Source organism: Protopterus annectens, chromosome 11.part0 (assembly GCF_019279795.1).
Source record: "Protopterus annectens isolate FY-2018-M chromosome 11.part0, PAN1.0, whole genome shotgun sequence".
Taxonomy (NCBI): domain Eukaryota; kingdom Metazoa; phylum Chordata; order Ceratodontiformes; family Protopteridae; genus Protopterus; species Protopterus annectens.
Genome location: NC_056745.1, coordinates 1,185,880,778 through 1,185,898,710, shown reverse-complemented (window position 1 = coordinate 1,185,898,710; position 17,933 = coordinate 1,185,880,778). Strand labels below are relative to the sequence as shown.

The window sequence follows — 17,933 nt, the reverse complement described above, 5'->3', positions numbered from 1 at the left end:
TTTCACACTTTCCATGTATGTCACGTTTGAAGGCCCTGGAGTCTCCCAGGCACAACCCTGTGCCTTCTCTAAGTGCTGCAGGTGTCTGGTGAGGTACAGACAGAAGGAAGCATTGTCCTCAATTAGTGGTCTGATAAGGGTGGACTACAGCATAGGTATAACAACTCTGGTCTTGGATGCGATGTCCATATGTATGATGTGCACAATGCAAAATGTCTGTGTGTGTGTCACCACTATAGAATCACAATGGTGAAAGTGTAGTTTGCTATCAACATGTGTTCCCACGTCTCACTGTGCTTGAGCTTAGAGGGATGCTATGTTTTTCATAATTAGCAGGGGTATTTCATTGCCAAAGGGGACAATGAGGCATTGCGTGCTTTAAGGTTCAGTCTGTGTGTCTGGCACCAATCATTTTTGTGTGTCAGCCCATTCTGTAATATGCTACCCTGACTGGTGGAACTCTATATTATAGGTTCATAGGTAGGTACTAGGCTATTGGCCCTGGGGCCTATATAAGCCTAGCCAAAAAAGTTCCCTGGCTTTTGCCACCCAAGAAAGTTATTTTTCTGCACACCTGTCTATCAGAGCCACAGAAGTGATCCCAGGGTGAATTTACTATTTTCCATCCAACTGTCGAGATTTTTCTTAAAGAGGGCTAATGAGGAGCGTTGCTTGACATAAATAGGTAGTCTGTTCCAGAGCACGGGAAGTCTCTGGGACAGGAATCTATCCCTCCAACATGTTCTGTGTATTGTGGTGGCAAGATTTAGGTCCCTGGAGCATGTGGCTTGGAGGGATTGGGGCTTCTTTAAGTATAGCATGTCCAACAGATCTGAGTTTGACATGGCTTTGTATGTTAGGCAGAGGTCACCTCTGAGTAGGCGTTAAGAGAAGGAGTAGAGCTGGAGTTTTTTGAGATCATCTGTGTATGGCATCTGTTTGAGGCTGGTAATCCTCTTAGTGAGGTATTTCTGTGGCCTTTCTAGTTGTTGTAGATGTCTTGCGAGGTACATGCCAAACGGGGTGTTGTACTCTATAGTGGGTTTGATGAGGGATGAGTACAGAGGACAATGACCTCTTTTTTTCTGGAGGTGAACCCCTTTGTGATGAGGTGTGCCACATAGAAGGAGTTTCTGACTACTGTGGTGATGTGATTATCAAAGAAGAGACTACTGTCCACCTGTGTCCCAAGGCCTCTTATCACACTTTCAGTGTTTAGTAGGCTACTGCCTATGTGGTAGTTCATGGATACAGTGTTTTTCCCAAAGGGGATGACAATGCACTTCTTGGCATTGAGCTTGAGGCCATGACTTTGACACCAAGCATCAGTTTCAGTGAGGCCCCTTTGTAGGATGTCCACATCATTAGGTGATTCTATTATGACACCTAGTTTGCAGTCATCTGAAAACTTCGTTAGCTAAAGACCTGCTGTATTAGACTGGACTTCTGAGAAGTAGATGCCAAACAAGAGAGGACCCAGGACTGAGCCCTGTAGTACTTTACTTGTCACTGGCCTGAAGTTGGATTTGGAGTTGGCTACTTTCACGGTGTGGGTTCTGTCAGTGAGCCAGTTGACCACCCATCTTGTGACATAGGGATTTATGCCCAGTCTAGTGAATTTATTTATAATTCCAGAGTGGGGGATGGTATCAAAAGCCTTGGCGAGGTCAAGATAGGCTGTGCGCACTAATCTTACCCTTGTCCATGGCTCTGGTGACTGTTTCAAAGAAGTCAATCAGGTTTAGGAGACAAGACCTACCTTTTACTAACCTAAACTGAGTGGGGTCCAGAGTTTGGAGGTTACCTATGTCCTTGTTTATAAGCTCCAAGATGATACGTTCCATGGCCTTGCAGACCAGGCTCATCAGGCTGATGGGGCAGTAGTTCCCGGGGTCCATGGTGGCACCCCCTTTGTGGAGTGGGATAACCGTCACTATGTGCCATTCAGTAGGCACAAAGCCTGAAGTGAGGCTATGATTGAACATGGTACTTAGATGGGGTGCCAGTTCGGTCTGTAGTTCATGCAGAACACAGCCTGGGATATTGTCAGGTCCCATGGATGCTGTGTTCTTGGCTTTGGAGAGTGCAGTCTTTACTTGTGCAGCCATGATTACAGGGGCTTTGCATTCTTCTGGTATAGTGATGGGCCCTTTGGGGGATGAGGGGGTTGAAGTTTGCACTGAACCTTTCTGCCAGGATGTTGGCAATATCAGTTGGTTCTGTATATCTAGCGCCATTGTGCTGTAGCTCAGAGCAGATCTGAGTGTCGCCATTAAGATTCTTGACATAGCTGTAGAATGCTTTGTGGTTGTCTTTAGAATCAGTGGTGATTTTATTTTCATAACTAGCTCTGCAGGATTTTATGAGGAATCTCAGCTTCTTACTGATTCTGACCAGGGAGTTCCTGCAATCAGGGGATTTTACTTTTTTTTTGCAACAGCTTCTTCCTTCTGTTGTAGAGTTTGTTTATGGCAGGGGACCATCAGATTGGCTTCCTTTTTTGGAGGATAGTGTCTTGGTTCTGTTGGGGATGGTACAATCCATGCACTCATGTATGTGCTTATACAGTGCATTTGTATAGGATTCAGAAGTCTTAACTCTATTTTCCATCTGTATGTGTGTTGTGAAGCTTGCCACTTCTGTCTTAAGAATCATGAAGTTGGCTTTGGAGAAGTTTTTTACATTGGTTTCCTTAATGGGGGTGGGGGTGGGCTATTGATGTCTAGGGTGATTAGCTTGTGGTCAGATCTGACCAGCGAGGTGTTGACTTCTGGCATGGAACATCGGTTGCCCATATTGGTAATGACCAGGTCCAGGGTATTGCTGCCCCTGGTGGGGGTATGGACAAGCTGATCCAGGACATTGGAATTTATGAATTCCAGAAAGAGTTGAGCAAATGAGTTAGTACATGAGTACTTTTCCCAGTTGATGGTGGGGTAGTTGAAATTGGCCATTATTAAGATATTGGGGATGTACCTTAATATTACCTAGTATATCAAGAAACGTGGAGTGGGCATCCTGGGGCATGGCAGGAGATCTGTAACAAACTACAACCTGGATTGCAGTCTTGCCCAGTGTTAGTTGCACTTGGATAATTTCAGATGCATTATGTTGAGCAACTAGCCTGGAGGTGTGGATAGCCTTAATGAATATGGACACACCTCCTCCTTTAGTGTTTTGGTCCAGGTTAGGTGGCCGAAGGTGTGGTATAAGTTATAGCCTGGTAATGCAGTGGTGTTCTCTGGAGCCTTGAACCAGGTCTCTGTCACTGCACAGATGTCAATGTTCTCCATTTTAAGGAGTGCCTTGAGTGAATGCATTTTGAGGTTTAGACTTCTAGCATTGAGTAACATTACCCTCAGATTTTGCTTGCTTGTACCTGCTATGGTGGTGAGTTTGTCATTTGAACCTTGTCTAAAAAAGGCACTATAGGGGTAGCAAGAGCCTTAGCCAGTATCTGGAATCCCAGGGGTGACAGGTGCAGGCCATCTCTGGCAAAGCATTGTGGTCTGTCAATCATGTCGTCCCAGGCTGACAGACACTGGATCCCCTTAGAATGACACCAGAAGGTTAGCCAATTGTTGAAGTCAATCATTTTGTCCTTGTATTGTGGTATCACTTTGGGCGATGGCAGGATGCTACTCAGGGCTAGGGTCATACCTGCCTGGGCTACATGATCTGAGAGCTCCTCCATGTCTCTTTTCATGTAGTCCAGGGAAGTACGTCTCAGGTCATTCACACCTTAACGGACAATGACAGAGTCATATTTGTACTTGTTGTGGAGTGACCTGAGTGCTTGCTTTATGTGGCAGATCCTGGCACCCAACAAGCAGCTGACAGTAACTTTCACCTTGTTTAGCTTGGTGAGTGGGATATCAGTGTCCTGACTATAGAGTCAGCTATGACTAGTGTGTTTAGTATGTTGTTTTGCCTTATGGGCTTGAGGTTGAGTGGCACAATAATTTTGTGGGCTATGTGTCATTTGGGTAGTGTTGGGGGGTAGTGGTTGCTTGTGTTTCAGCTTTGGAGGTGTCAGTTGTTTGGGCAGAATTTTATTGAGAGCCTCCACAAATGTAGGTGTGTGTTTTGTGTTACTATGTGTGGGTTTATGTGGTGTAGGTTTTGATGGACTATGTGCTGAGTGTGGTGTGGTGCAGGTGTTTACCTTCTCCTCTTGACTGTCTAGTACAGTCTTGGCTGGAGAGAGCTTGACTTCCAGTTTGGCTATATAAGTGCATCTCTCACAGGTTGTAGTGTTGGGTGGTAGGAGGAGAGGATTTTCAGTGTACATGAGGCAATTGCTACGTTGCCCCAAGATGCCCAGATTCATCAGCTGGACAGGGGAAAATACCGGGAGCTGACCCTTAGACATGCCTGGATAGGTGCTTATTAATTTAAGTACTAAAAACTGTTTTCCTCCTAACAAGTGAGGAAAGTTGAGTGCTGCAGTAATTTGTAGATTTAGTGCTTGCAAAGAGTTTTGAGCAAGTGCTGAGCATAAGGAAACAGTTTTAAGTGCTAAAACTAGAAAACAGGCTAGTTCTAAGGGAAAATTAGAAGAGCAGACTTTCTGGCACCTGGAATAGTGTAACCCTTGTTAAACGGTGCTGAGTGATGCACAAAACCACACAAACAAGGGTTTTTAAACAGGAAAATGAAAGGGTTCGAAATAGCCCAAAATGGCCAAGAAAACTACAGATTCTGAGCTGAAACCACTCCTCCAGTGACAGATAGGCTACTCAAAGCTCACCACTTTCACTGATGAACAAAGAAGCTTCCTTCTCTCTTAGTAAGGTCTGGGCAACACAGAAATTACAAAGCCCAGATTCAGCAAAATCTGAAAACCAGACTCTACTGGTTATAGAAAGGTGGGAAACGAGTGGAGAGATAGAATTTATTTGTTTTTTTTTTTTTTCAAAAATTAAAACAGATACAGTAAAACAAATACTTTTAAAGCAGAAAAATGGTTATCACACTTGAGTGTGTACCCTCAACAGTTCAACAGTTTAAAACACTTAAAAACAATCAGTTAAAGTGCAAAAAGTATAAGAATTCAAAAAACAGTTCAAATAATATGCAAAGTTAATAAAAAAACGCTTGGAATAGTGTGGCTAGTGAAAATAAGCAGTAAAAAGCAAAACAGAGGTACTTAATCCACTCAAAGTCTCCCTTTTCTCTCTCTCTCTGCTGCTGTAGAACTCTGCAGGACACCCAGGCAGGAGCTTGCTGAGGTAATACAAGTGCAAAAACCACGGAAACATGAGTTTTTAAACAGAAAGATGAAAGGGATAGAAATAACCCAAAATGGCCAATAAAACTACAGATTCTGAGCTGAAGCCACTCCTCCAGCGAAAGATAGGCTGCTCAAAGCTCACCACCCTCACTGATGAACAGAGAAGCTTCCTTCTATCTTAGTAAGGTCCGGGCAACACAGAAACTACAAAACAGCCCAGAATTCAGCAAAATTTGAAAAACGAACTCTACTGGTTATAGAAGGGTGGGAAACAAGTAGAGAGATAGGATTTATTTGTTTTTTTTTTTCCCCAAAATTAAAACATATACAATAAAACAAACACTTTTAAAAGAGAAAAATGGCTATCACCCTTGAGTGTGTAGCCCTCAACTGCAGACAGTATCAGAATTCAAAAACCAGTTCAAATAAGTTGCAAAGTTAATGAGGAACACTTGGAATAGTGCGGCTAGCAAAAATAAGCAATAAAAAGCAGGGTACTTAATCCACTCAGTCTCCCTTTTCTCTCTCTGCTACTGTAGAACTCTGCAGGACACCCAGGCAGGAACTTGCTGAGGTAAGTGCATCCAGTTACCAGCCATCTGCAAACTTGGTAAACCATGGGCAATCTACCATTGCCTGTGCTTCATGGTTGGAGTCTGCAAACAGATTAGGGCCCTGCACAGATCATTGTGGTATTCTAATGGTATGTGGCTAGCGGTGGAGGTGCAGTCCCCAACTATGAGAAGTACGTGTTCTGTCAGTGAGCCAGTGTCCTATCCTGCTACTACTGTATGGCTTAGTTCCCACATGGGAGATCTTCGCTATGAGATATGAATGGGGGAAAGTGTCAAAGACCTTGGATAACTCAACATAGGTGGCATGTCCTTTTATCCCTCATCCAGGTCTTTGGGGTCAGTATCCAAAATGTCCACAATGTTCAATAAGCAAGAACTACCCCTAACAATAATAAAATGGTTCAGGTCAAGTATGTTGAAGGTCATCTATGTCCCTGCATGTATGGTCCATGCTGATTCCTTCCTTAGTCATGCAGATAAAGCTTTTTAGGCATATGCATCAATAGTTGTAGCTCTGCATGTTACCAGATTGATGTGCATTGCATATCACACAACATTTGATATTACATTTTGTACCATGGTTGATATATCTATATCTATATATATCTATATATATCTATATATATATATATATATATAGAGAGAGAGATATGTGTGTGTGTGTGTGTGTGTGTGTGTGTATGTATGTGTGTGTGAAAACAGTACTGAGACACCAGGGTTGCAGTGCTTGGGGGTCTTGGGGGTGGTGGTGGCAAAAAATGGATGTATTGTAAATATTTGGCATATAGTTGGATAGGGCCCTCAGTTTGTAATGTTTCCACATGTAATTTCATGTCATACACAGGGAATGGACAGTAAACAGCAGTAATTCAGCATAATATGTACATTTCCATAATGCAGTGAGCAGTGGGTTTGTGCAATGGTTAGCAAAGTGCATATGCATGTGAGATACACATGTTTTTATGTAGCTAAGCAGTGTGCAAATGTGAGATGCTTTACTAAAGTCTGACAGTTAGTACTGAGTCTATGAAATACACCTGCTACTTAACTGACTCTGTGGCAGCATGTGTTAATACATTGATACATTTGTTGTTGGGGCCAGATAGCACCGCGTTTGAATACAGAGGATGGCCTAATGGTTAAGGCGTTTGCCTTACAAACACAAGGTACAGGGTTTGAATCTCACAGGGGATAATTGGCTAGGCTTAAAATGGCTCACAAGGGTAGTTAGCCTAGTACTAATCTAATCTAATCTATAATACTTTTAAATACATTTAAATACGTTGACCATTCACCATTGGAGTGCAATGTGCACCTTCGCACAAAAATGGATTAAAGAGTTGAAATGACACTTGTCTATCTTTCAGTTCATTGTTATAGACTGTAATGTTACAACAGTGAAATTAAGGTTGCACACCCTGTACTAGAACCCAGGACCATCTGTACTCAAGGCCTACACTTAGACCTCCGGCTACAGGAGTAGATACATGACATTTTCTATTTTACTAATCAAGACCCTGGAGAGGTGGAGATATGCTCTAGAGAGAAGAGGAATGAAGGTCAGCAGGACTAAGACAGAATATATGTGTGTGAATGAGAGGGAGGATAGAAGAATGGTGAGGATGCAGGGAGTAGAGGTGGCGAAGGTGGATGAGTTTAAATACTTGGGATCAACAATTCAGACTAATGGTGAGTGTGGAAGAGAGGTGAAGAAGAGAGTACAGGCAGGATGGAGTGGGTGGAAAAGAGTGTCAGGAGTGATTTGTGACAGACGAGTACCAGTAAGAGTGAAAGGGAAGGTCTACAAAAGGGTAGTGAGACCAGCTATGTTATATGGGTTGGAGACAGTGGCATTGACAAAAAGGCAGGAGTCAGAGCTGGATGTGGCAGAGTTAAAGATGTTAAGATTTGCACTGGGTGTGCCAAGGGTGGACAGGATTAGGAATAAGTATATTAGAGGGTCAGCCCAGGTTGGAAGGTTTGGAGACAAAGCCAGAGAGGCAAGATTACGTTGGTTTGGACATGTGCTGAGGAGGGATGCAGAGTATATTGGGAAAAAGATGCTAAGGATGAAGCTGCCAGGTAACAGGAAAAGAGGAAGGCCTAAGATAAGGTTTATGGATGTGGTGAGAGAGGACATGCAGGTGGTTGATGTGACAGAGCAAGATGCAGAGGACAGGAAGAAATGGAAACAGATGATCCGCTGTGGCAAACCTTAATGGGAGCAGCCAAAAGAAGAAGAAGAAGAAGATACTTAATGGCTCACTGTTAATCACTGTGCAATGCCACTTAATGGATTTGCATGAAGCCCAATAGCATTAATTGAATGTGTCAGGTTTCTACTTTTGGCTCTCTGATTTCTGTCTGCTTCATCGGGGGTCCAGTAGTCCATTTTGAACACTGCTGCATTTGCAAAGCCAAACTTGGCATTCATTTCATCCATTCCCGTGATTGCACTAAACAGTAACCCTCCCCCCAAAAATTAGACAAAGACAGAAAAGGAGAAAAGGAAAAAAGGGGCAAGTAGTTGAAATGAGGAAAATCAGTATATGACATACACACAAGAAAATGATAGCCCAAATCAGATATGTCTGCATAGATCTGGATTTGAACTCTCTCTCTCTTGATTGCACCTTCAGAACCCAGGATGGGTGCCTTATCCCTCTTTGCCCAATAAACAGCTTTGAACAAAGAACTGAACTCAATCTGCACACAACCATCTGCAACAGCATCATACAGTGATCTCAAACCATATAACTGTTATTTGTACATTTGTTATTTTTGGATGTAGTGCACCTAGAGATCACACAACCTGTCATGATTATTGCTTGAAAATATACAGCTCTGTCTTACATTTCTGTGTTTGATGGCCATTCTTCATTTATCTGACCAGTAGTCTGAGACCTGCAGTGTGTAATCCATTATATATCATTGGCCTTAAAAGGTATGAGGTTATTATTAAGTGGAAATAATATCATATGCAGCTGTCAACAAATGAACGGCAGATTGGCTGTTAAGGAACACAACCTCTGAATTGTGTGCTGCTTATTTAAATTTCCAACCTTACTTCTAACACTTTGTAGATCTAAGCTGACACACCCAGTGGAAGTAAGGCAGCCTGCTGTGATGTTGTATTTTCCTTCTCCAAACCACTAATCATTCACAGTTGCAATCCATTAAAACCAAACACTGAGGGAGTGCCTGCACTATGTTTACATCTGTAATATGGATCCAAGTATTTGGGATTCAGCAATTCTAATGAGTCCACACTTCATTTGCGTCTTCACTGTGCTAGCAGCCCTGAATCTACACCATATATAAAGGCAACTGTGTAGCTAGGCAAACTGATGGTGAGGAGTTTATGTTGGGAAGACTGCACATATGCTATTTCTTCTGGATATACAGTATCTCTACAGAGGAGTACTGAACTTCAGAAGGTATGCTTCCATTTTGTCAGGTACATACTGCATATGCTGGAATGTATTTAAGAAAAATCTGAAGCAAAGGCTTTTACACTTTTATCTGTGTGCATTACTTCTAAGTGTACTTATGTCATAGACATGTTTGTCAAACCATTTCAGAGGTATATATGATTGTCAATACATGAAGATGGAATGCTGTGTGATAAATATGTACAAATGTTTCAGGGACAGTTCCTTTGATAGCACTTGTAGCATTTCAAAGATGAGTTGTTAGCAAAATGTGTCATCGTATTGCCCTTTTTTGTGGGGGGGACAAAGGTGGGTTACTGTCATGGCACAAACAAGGATATGTTTCTCTTGTTGCTCTTGTTGTTTTGCATCCTGCCTATTGTTGTATTTCAAATCTGTAGACTTTTGTATGTTTCTACAGGGGGTAATACTGAGTGGCTACCTTTTCTGTTTTATCTGTAAACAATTATTTTGTAGTATAGTGATAATTATGTGCATTATCCTTCTATTGTCTTTTAGGACACCTAGGAGTATGCTACCCTGGCATGTCAATCCTCGGAGTCCTCCCTTCACCGATGCTGAGAACCAGGCAATAGTAGATGCCTTTGGGTAACATGGTGCTTTTCTGCTCTAAAGAGGATGGGGAGATATGGCATGTAGGATGAAAATTTGGCAACAGATAGTTGATGAGCTGAATCCCGTGAGTGGCCATGGCAGGACATATGAGTAGGTGCACCACAGGACCACTGACATGATCACATCTGCACAGAGGAGAGCAGCTGCAGTGGGCAGTGACCAGATGGCTACTGGAGGAGAGCCTGCCAGGGAACCACCACTAACTCCCAATGAAGAGTTCCTGTCCAATATCAGGGATCCCGACAGCTCCCAGGAGAGTGCAGTAGAGCATGTGCTGGATGTCAGAGCAACAGTTTCAGAGACAAGTCTGTCCCAGGAGGAGCTTACAGGTAGGCTTTGGTATTTCAACAATTGAATACTGTCATATAGTAAAACAATTGAACTCAATAAGTTACTTCTGTGTCACATGTACTTCTTTTGGGGGGGGGTTGAAGATTGATACATTGGAGATGTCAGCCACGTTCTTGTTGAACATATAGTTAATGGACATATAATGGGGTAAAATTAGTGCTCTCTATGTACTGTTAATTGTGATGACGTTGCCCTTACCTCTTGGTTAACTTCTTCCAGGACCATCTGGATTGCAGAGGAGTATCTCTCTGCAGATGGTAAGCCAAACATTTTTTATGTCAGTATTGCTGAACAATTTAAAGAAATATTTTAATGTGTGCTATTGATATCAGGCCTGTTGTGTGTATTGCTGTACTGTCTATAATAGTGGCAACACTGTTACTTTGTTAGCATATATTGGACTATAGCAGTGTAGGTATTATTTTTTTTCCTGTGTTTTTTTGCTTTTTATCACAGGTGTGGGCAACCTGCCACCTGATGTCAATGTATCAGCAGACTCTGATGATAATGATGAGACACAGTTGGGAGGTGCAGCGGTTGAATCTGACACTGAAGCTGACATATAACCATTCCCTGCAATTACATCTGACACACCCATTAGGCCTATGCCTACCCATTCCAGTGAGCCCTCAGATATTGGACAGGTGGAGGCGAGGTCATTGATCAGAGAAATGTGGCTACTGTGGCTTCAGTGCCTGCTGACTCTGGCTATAGCCCAAGTGTGGGTGAGGTGCCAAGCAGGAGAGTTGATAGGAGTGCTTGGAGAGGGCCTACTGTCCCTCCTCCACCTGGTGCAGGTGTCTCTTCCCATGCAACTCAACATATGTTTAGGGCAATCATGGAAGCACAGACATGTTCTCATTGGTGCTCCAGACAAATGCTAGGGGTTGTAGATGTGGCACAGTTTGACATGTGTGACTGCCTCCACCGTGTTGCTGATTCAATGGATCAGATGAATGACACATTGGAATTAGGGGTGTCTTTGATGGACTGAGGGGTGTCTGTCATAGAATGAGCATTGTCTGTGATGGAAAATCTGCTGGGAGGGGAAGAGCATCCTTGTGGCCATAGGTCAGCCAAATCATCTGCTGTCAGCCAACGTGGCCATGCCTGATCATGGTCCTAAAGTGGCAGTACTTCCACTGCTTTGTCATTTGTGTGCTGTCCATACCCAGACATGGCAGCCCATGGGGTCATGGGCCTGGACATCCCCATGAAGGGAGCTCATTCAGCTAATATCAGTCATGTTCAGATAGCAGCAGTGCATCTGACTGTGGGCATGGACATGCCAATGCAACTCCTGGCAGAGACAATTCTCATGGTCAGGGATGACAATGATGAACTGCCCCCTCTACCATGCAAGGCTCACACCTGTATGACATACCAAGATGTAGACCCAGCACAGAGCTTGGCTGTATTCATGCAGATAATGACACACCAATTTCACCTGGAGGAACCCTACAGACACACACACAATAGTTACACATTTTGTCTCACTGGCCATTTGTTGGTTTATCCAAATGTCTGCCTGTTCTCTTTCTTACTCACACATACTCACCGACCCTTTATGTCAGCCTAGGCTTCCTGCCCCCCCCCCAAAAAAAAAAAAAACACCTGTGCAAGTGATGGTAACTGTGCCATATCCCTGTTTTCTGTCTTTTGTATTCAGGGATTACATAAGCTTTGTGTCTGATGCTCAAAGTGCATAGCTAACTTAGTGCTTAGTATATCTGCATTTGTGGTGTTGAGCTGGTAATTATACCCTAGAGTTATATTAGCCTTGGAAAGTTACACAGCTGATATCAAAATTTCCCAACTTTATAGTAAATGATCTTGTGAAGGTTGTGAAGTCAGAAACTGCAATGTGTATCTTTACTTCCTAACTTCTCTCTTTAATGATTTTCCAGTACAAATGTATGGTGCTAAACTGAGGGCATGCAGTGATCATCAGTACTTTTGAGAGGTACAGCTGTGTGACTCTTTGATGTCTGTGTCCTACTACTTAGTAATGGCCACATATACGTCAAATAAGTCTCTGCTGTCACAAGTTAAGGTAATTTCTGTACAAATCCCCCACCTTTTACTTGCTTACTGGACCAAGTAATGAAATACAAGGATATGCCACATGTTCATATTATTAAATAATACACTCCAGGTTCAGAACTTACCTTATAAATACAGCAGTTGCTACAATTTTAGTTCAGAGCTGACTGTCTGACACAAGCAGTACACAGCCAATACATGGGGAGGTAAAGGTTGTGTGAGTTGCCTGGCAACAGTTTAATATATGTATGTGAGTAGGAGGATGGTTTTAGGCCCCTAGGCAGTGAATGAGTGTGCTATGCATTGTCTCTTAGCCAATGCAAGGGCATGCTGAGCATGCCTACATCTGCTTACACCAACATCAACTGGTGGTTTCCCTCTGATTCCTCATCTGTCTGTGGCTGTAGTGACCTTGGCATTGATTTTGGGATGTGTGCCCCCTCCACTTACTGATCCTACTGAAACTGTTTCCTCAGGATTATATTGTGTAGCAGGGCACATACTGTCAATATTTCTGTACATCTCCATGGATTGTACTGCAGGGCTCCCCCAGATGTCTCTAGGCAATGGAACCATGACTTCAGCAGCCCAGACACATGATGTGTGATATTTCTGGTTTGAGTGTGTGCCTCACTGTGGCATTCTTCAGTGGTTGTGTGTGCATTTCTGATGGGTGTCATCAGCCACGGTTCCAGTGCATAGTCTGCGTCCCCTAGTAAATGACCCTGTGACATATCTCCCCTAGCAAACATCAGGTACAGTTGGGAGGTGTGCCAGATATGCGAGTTGTGGTAACTGCCAGGGTTGCCAGCACACATGTTCAAGATGATTCCCTTGGCATTACACATGACTTGACAGTTGATAGAGTAGTAGCCCTTTCTGTTTCTGTAGAGCCTACCCTATTCCCCAGGTGGTGTCTTAATTTTTATATGTGTGTAATCTATGGCACCCAGTACTTCAGGGTAATGTGCTACATAGTAGAACTCTTGCATATTTCTGGCCCTCTCCTCAAAACTACAGGGAAAATATATGTGGTCACTGGCATGTTGGAGCATAGCTTCCAGGAATTGGTGGAGGATCCTGCATGCTGATGCCTGTGATACCCTCGACATGTCTCCTGTTGGTCTCTGAAAGGTACCTGTAGCTAATATTCTAAGGGCTGCACATACCTTTGTCTCCACTGAGATGGGCTCCCCTCTGTTGGCTTTTGCTCTGAGATTAGGATGGCAGAGGCCACAGAGTTCCTGTAGTGTATCCCTGTCCACCCTCTATCGCTCTACAATTCCCACATCATGTAGGTTGTGAAACATTAAATCAGGCCTGAAAACTCTTCTCCTTCTCGGCCTAGGCCTATTGACAGCAGCAGTAGCATTGGCTTCAATCTGTAGCACATGCAAATGAATTAAAGCAGCAGCAGCCCTAACATTCTGTCCATGTAGACTCCTTTCTGTGGCCATATTTCAAAAGTTTTGGAATTCACAGGAAAAACCAGCACAGAGACTACATGGATGCTTTATAACTTGTTGAACTGATCCAACGTGTTGGATTGGTTTTCATTATTTCATATTAAAGAAACTCTTAAACAACACACTGTCACAGTCTAGTTGTCAAGTAGGCAGTCAACAACAAAGTCAGTGCATAGAAAAGGAAATTTATGGAATGCTGTGGTAAGATCACTGGCAAAATGCAGTAAACACACAGTGGACAAATCTACAAACAGTCATGGACCAAATAAAACAAAAGGCTTACTTACAGAAGCCAAAAGGTCTGGCACCCTCCTCAATGCAAAGGAAAAAAAAATAAAAGGAAGCTGCATACACATAGAGCACTTTAGCATTGTACAATATATGTTATTGCCTTTATGTATTTATTTATTTATGTTTCTCCTTCTGTATATGATGCAATGCGAGCCTTTGCAGCACCAGTCAGGACCCACCTTCCCAGGCAGAAGGTGTTTAGGCCTTGTTCATTAGGGGCCAATGTGTGGGGATGAAGCAACACCATTCAGAAATGAATGCTGATACTGTATAGAAGATGAGTGGTGAAGTGAAGCAAGCACTTTGGTATGGAAAGAGTTTATTTTCTCCAGCTTCGGAATTTTGGCTTTCTTGGACCACAGATATTTGTAGTTTCAGCCACTGTGTGTTTTGGGCATTTTGCACATGAACTTATCACAGCATTCTGAAAGTTACTGAGTCCAAGATTAGGGCTATTATTATTATTTGCATTTAGTGTGCCGATCCATTGCCTGAATCTATTTCTTGATGTCAAGTCCAAAAGTCTAAAGCCAAAAAGTGCTAAGTCACCCTTCTACTTATTTATACAATTTCCAAATATCATGAAGTAATAATTATGGATAATAATTATAGATTATATCCAAGAACCAATAAATTCTCTATAAAAGATCGAGTAATTATTAACATTCCAAACGTCAGTATCATACTACATTAGTCCCAACCTTAAGTGGCCATTCACTATCGTTCTCTTACTGGACACCCAAAACCCAGAAATGTCCACCAAATATAACTCTTACAGGATCAGTCCTTGAACCTACCACTGACTCCATCCTGCATATGATTAAGGTATTTACCTTACAGACACAAGGTACAGGGTTTGATTCTTACAAGGGGTAATTGGCTAGGCTTAAAATGGCCCAAAATGGCAGTTAGCCTAATACTAATATATGAACCTATGAACCTATAAACTACAACTTATCAGTTGACCATTTCCATATTCATATAATGATCCCCCAACAGCCCTTTCAATATTTTACAATCAACTATTTTTTTCCAATAAAGAAGTCAGACATAGAAACTATAATACTCCCTGGATAACCAAAGAGCTCCATAATTTAATTAAAGGCAGAACTATATCATGTAAGCATTTCAAAAGTAACCCCAGTTTCACCACAGCCAATATCTTCTTTTAGAAATATAAATCTTCCTACCCCCTCACTTTAACAATGCAACCACTGTGCACTGCATGCAAACTACCTTTACAACTATGTGTTTGCTAAAGTAGCCTAAACTTTGTAAAATATTCTCTGACTCAATTCTCATTATCATATTACCACAGTATTGCTGTGTTATATTGAGATAACTGTAAATATGTTTATATTGCTCATATGTAAATGTATTTTATTGTACTGCTATTAATATTAATCTATGTGTTTTCACTGACTGGCCCATGCCATGGGTCTTTTGACTAACCTACTTATCCAGTTAATAAACTTAAATAATTAATTTGAAAGCAATTTAATTGTTTCATGATTTATTGAACAATATTTTGTCCCTCATGTTATAAATCACTGGGATATTTATTTTGTCATTGTTGTCACTGGAGCTTTTTCTAATTGAGCCTCTATTGTCAATGAACACTCCTCAGTTGTACTACCCCAGTTATGAAAACACTTTTAAGTGGGTATCTCCACTTTACTAACTGCATGCCAACTTAACACCTCTCTAACATCAGATGAATAACTTGTATAAGTTATTACAATATTTTCCCACTAAGCAGTGCTTCATGGTAAACCATAATTGCATAGTAAGTGAATATTTGTATTTGAAATACTGCTGCAGTGAGTGCAAATGTGTGACATTGTGGATGGGAATCAATGTTTCTTTTGCTGGCAGTACTCAGTGGTGTATTACTTTTTTATGCTACTCACTATAAGTTACTATACCCAAAAAAGGAGATTGGTATCATGTAAACATTCTAAGCTATACTGCTGTGTTTTATTTATTTATTTTTTTATCAGGCTAATAATATGAGTGGTACTTGCATATCATTAATAATATCTGAAGAATAACAGCTGTACCATTAGAACTTAAGGTGTAATTGCTTTCCTGATTTATATCTGTGCTGTAAAGTAGTCAGCGTGAAAAATATGTTCTTTGAGTTATTGATGGAAAATACGGCATATTACATGCATTTTCTTTAAAAAATACATTAAAGGACTTAGCAGCACGTGAATGCATTAAAAGACTAGCAAGTAAATAAGCATATTATCATGCACATAAAGGCTGGCAGTAAACGGTGATACAGAATGGATGGCATTAACACATGCACATTCTAAGCTATATCGCTTTGTGCATTCCCGCAGTTTATGGATATTAGCAATATTTTACATTCATGTTAATATATCACTAAGGGTCTGCATTAGTGAAGAAAATATCTGTAAGATGGCCTCAGTTATTATGGGTGTACACTGAAGTTGCAGTTTATGCGAGATGTGCATTCAATAATTTGCTAAAGATGTTTTATGAAAGATTATAAAATGTGCCCTATTTTGCCATATTTGCTTTAATGATGTATTAATGGACTTGCCAACAAGACTATAGCTGTATACCCATGCATGTAGAGGATGGTAGTAAAATGCAATAAAAAGGAGATGAGTCGCATGCATACATTTGGAGTTATACACATTTATTTTTCTGACAGTTATAAATATTAACAATATTTGCACAATAATAGCAGTATTTGAAGAATGTAATTCTTGGCAATAGGGAACAATGTGAGGTATGTGAGAGCTGACATGATTTTGCAATGTGTGTACAGTGAAGCCATTGCTGTATTACGTATAGGGCATGAGTAAATGAAAAATATCAAAATTATGAAATAACTTCCATATTTTCATTAATAATGCAAAAAAAAAAAAGAGACTGATAGTGGGCTTTTGCAAGTAGTGGATGCTGGAGTAAGAATGACTATAAAAGATGTGTTAAGTAAATGCATCTGGAGATATAACTCTTTTCTATATGTTCAAATTATTGATATTAACAATTTTCTAGTGTTACAACTAATACCCCATAAACAGTAGGTCCTGTATGAGGGAACCAGGTGGTATTTGCAAACTAAAATTATGTGATAGGCTTAGACAATGACATTTTCATTGAGAAATGTAGTGGGCATGAATTATTGAAGTGTGTTTGCAAAATAAATTATAAAAAATATGAACTATTTTCCATTTTACATTATTAGCTTAAAAATGAAGCATTGCACTGTCATGTTGGGTGAGGGATTATGGAAGCAGTAGATGTTTGTAAAAAAAAGTCTCTGCATTGTAGTAGGAAACATGAAGACAACCAAAGATTTACATATATGCTAAAAGAGTTATGAATATTAGAAATGTATTCATAACTGCATGAATACCAGAAGAAGAGCCAAATAATTTTCTTGCTGATACCTTGGGCCTGTTATATATTCTTGTAGAAATATCCCTTCAATTGACAATAACAGTGTTAATTTTGGAAACAAACCATATGTATAACAGGTCACATTCTGGTATTCAAGGTACCACTGGATGTTTCAATGTTGCACAATAATACCAGGCTGTTTGATTTTCTTGGTTAAACAGCTTTTACCAAATTTGGCATATCTCAGGAAAGGACATGAGTTATGTTTTATCATTTCTCTGAGTTGCAAGATCTCTTTTATAAAACTATGCAGTTTATGCTAAATTTTACACAAATAAAGTACCTTCATTGAACTACTTTACTTCATACTATTAGAGGCCACATAAGAATAGTAAGTCAGACAATTTCCATAGAATGACTGCACATTGCTGATGCAAATACAAAGAAAGCACTCCATTAAGACATGGCTTTGACCATTGGCTCAATATGGCTTAAATAACTGCACCTTGAATAATTAACATGACTATTT

General features: G+C 41.0%; 1 protein-coding gene across 1 annotated transcript in view; it reads right to left on the bottom strand.

Annotated features, from left to right (window-relative positions):
* PIK3CG (phosphatidylinositol-4,5-bisphosphate 3-kinase catalytic subunit gamma) overlaps positions 1–17,933 on the bottom strand; it is a 624,116-nt gene that overhangs the window by 423,292 nt on the left and 182,891 nt on the right. The window lies entirely within an intron of this gene.